Here is a 3,296-nt window from a genome sequence, read left to right on the forward strand (position 1 = left end):
TCCTTCAGAATTTGCAGGGGCGTCTACTGCATGACCCAGACATTCAAGGTGAAGACAGGATGTCTGTGTGTTGCGCACGACCCAGGCCTGCCTCCTTGCCCGTGTGCTACTGTGTGTCTGTGTGATCAGTCACACATACGCACCGGGGGTATGTTTAGCACAGTTTGGTATCTCTAGGCAGCACCTGCTCGATGTCTGGCTTCCTTGTTCCAGGCAGCGTGTGCACAGCCTGGAGGGGGGGAGGCCTAACAGAACAGGGGACAGTGCTTGGGCACATCTGTACTGATGGAAGGCTTATCAGCTCCAGAGACAGTGACTCACTTCCCCAGTTATGTATCCTTTCTGGCCACAGACATCTCAGGGCCCCAAGGTTTCTTCCTTAGGCAGATAGAAAAAGCAAGATGTCTGTAAGGTGTTTTTCATTTCATGACTAATGCTTCCACCAAGTGTAGGAGCAGGTCTCCTAATCCCATTGTCGTGCAACCCCACTTAGTCCTCAGCAGCTCTGCAGAGCTGTGCTTCGGTTTGTCCCACGTGAGAGAAATTAGAAAAATAACACTTGCTGCTGTTGCTGGGCAAAGGTTTGTGATGCTCCGAAGGAAGGAGATGTGAAGACCCAGTTCGCCCCATGATTAGTCTTTGTCTGCCAGGCTCTGCGTAAACGAACCCGTGATTGCTGAAGGGATGAACAAGTGGTCCTTCTGCAGGCTACAGGCAGAGGGCTGGGGTGGAGTGCACACTGCTGCAGCTGCTCCAGGAGGCTATCAGGGCTGGCCAGCCGTGACCCCTGGAGTCTGGTAGAAGGGCTTGTGTAGGCAGCTCTGTCTAGGGTGTGTTGAGACTGAAAGAGGTGCCCAGAAGAGGTGCCAGGCAGGAAGCTGGTCATTTCTGGGGGTAGAGAAAATATTAGGGGATCCTTAGGCTGCAGGTCTGGGGCTGGGCTGCAGAGGATCAGCCCTGCTCCTGGGAAGCCATTGTTCGCACTATTCTGCACATATTTACATAGCTAATTTCTCACTAAGGAAGAACTGTTAGCTTTCCTCAGATCTCAAAGGGGTCACTAACCTCCAGAGATTCAGAAACAAATGACACATTTCATATTCTGGCTGTTGAAGAGGGCCTGGTGTGCTGTACTTGGGAGGTAAGACTGCTCCCAGCACAGTGGGGAGCCAGCTACAAGCTCTGAGCATTGGAGAGAATAGTTGTATTGTAGGAACAGCATGCAAGGGTGGGGGTAGGGCACGTGTCATGCACACTGGAGATGGAAATGTACAGTTTTAATTTGTGTAGGAAAATAGGTGAAGTAAGTCCCTTGAGCAGCCACACTGGTGTGTAAATAAACTTACGTGTATGCGCATGCGTATGTGTGACTAGGAAGGGGAGCAGCCATCCCGCTTTATAAATGGGACAACGATACACCTTGTCAAGGAGGATGGCCTCCCAGACTCCTCTGCTCTGTGAGAGAGACAGCGGTGTTGGGCTGATTTTTTCCTGGTAGATATGATCTGGATCCAGATGTGCTGCTCTGTGTGGCTCATGATCAGTCGGAATGGTCACGTTGGTGGACAGCATGACAACTGGCTGGGGGCCCAGGCTGAGACTCCAGAGGCTAGGCACTCTCCAGTTATGGAGGGGGTGCGGTGGCTCTAGGAAGAGCCTCATCCCCGGGCCAGAGTTTGGTGCATATCCCTCTGCAATGAACCCAGGATCTACATTGTCATTCAGATCTTTAAAAAAAAAAGCTGAGACAGACTCTTATACAGTCCAAGCTAGTCTGGACCTTGCTTTGTAGTAGAGGGTGGCTTCAAACGTCTGATGTTTTTTCTGCCACCTTCCAAATGCTGGGGTTATAAGTATGCATGCCAAACCCAGCGTATGGGGTGCAGGGGACAGAAAACAGGGTTCACAGATACCAGCCAAACACTCTGCCAGCTGAACTGCATGCCCAGCCCTGTGTGGTCATTAGAACTCTTGGTGCTTCTCTTCCTGCAGCTCAAGTTCAGCTCAAGCTGCCGCACTGAAAGCAGAACAGCTCGACTCTGCTGGTGAACCCGAGAGCAAGCAGACACAGAGTCTGAAGGAAGAGCCTGTGTCAGATCCCAGCCTCATCATCTCAGAACGCACTCTCCGTCCGTGGCCAGGATATTACAGAGCGCAGTAAGTACTTGCCCTGTCCCTCAGCCACTGAGGATGTGACAGAAATCACAAAGCTGCACTTGCTTTTATTAATACATCCCTGCAGAGAAGATAAATGGCAAATTTCATTTCATTCTTAAGGTCATGTTTTGGATAACTAGACAACCAATCAATCAGGTGATTGATCACCCTGAATCCCTTCCATGGGAACAGGGTGGGCACCAGAAACAGTGCGGGGGGGGGATGACAGGCAGTGCTCTTGGGGGATTAGCGGTGTGAATGTCCTGGGTCATGGCTGGCAGTCACTTACATCTCTAATAACAGAAGAGGGTGGATTCCAAGTCGGTGAAGGCCATAGAGAGTGATGTGTGTGGCTGCCTCTTGGTTCCCAGGCATCCCTTAATACCCAGCTGCTTAGTGACGGTGCTCCTTCCCAGAAGGAGACTTGGATAAGCCAGTGTCACCTACTTTCCACCCTACAGTTTGGATTCTGCCCCTTGTGAAGCCAGGACCCCATGGAGCCAGAAGGGACTGGATTTCCTTCTTGCGTGAGTCTCTAGAAGCTTCCCCAGCCTCGTGATACTGGCTGTTGCTATGCCTCCCCCATTCCTGCCGAGCACTTGACCAATGAGGTGGCACCTTTTCCCTCCTGTGAACCAGGCCTTGCAAGTGCATGGTCCTCAGGACCCAAGTGCACACTCTGCTGCGGCCATGGCTGGCCATTGGGTTGTAGTGGTCATTTATCACCCCATCCTAAGCCTGCACAAATGAAACAGCAGTGCCTGATCTGAATCCAAACTGTTCCCGAGCTCTTAAAGGTGATGTTAGATTAGTAAGAAATAATAGCATGTCCCGTGTTGCTGCTGTTTCTAGAAAATTCCAAGAAAACTGGCCTGTAAAAACCCTGGGTATAGAGGAGAAAGGGCCAGTCCAGGCCCTGGTGGGCTGTATTTGTGTTGTGGCTTCTTTATCCGAGGCAGAAATGGACAAAAAGGAGCAGCCACACCAGCCAGGTCTACTAAGGTGTATGAGAAAAGCTAAGCTGGGGGGGCTGCAGCTTAATTCTGGTGCCCAGATGAGGTCAGCAACGGGCCACAGCTGCAAGTCAGGAGAAGAAGAAAGGAGAGCGCCCCTCTCATAAGCAGCGCTCAGAGGTAGCA

This window comes from Rattus rattus, chromosome 5 (genome assembly GCF_011064425.1).
Source record: "Rattus rattus isolate New Zealand chromosome 5, Rrattus_CSIRO_v1, whole genome shotgun sequence".
In the NCBI taxonomy this organism is placed as follows: domain Eukaryota; kingdom Metazoa; phylum Chordata; class Mammalia; order Rodentia; family Muridae; genus Rattus; species Rattus rattus.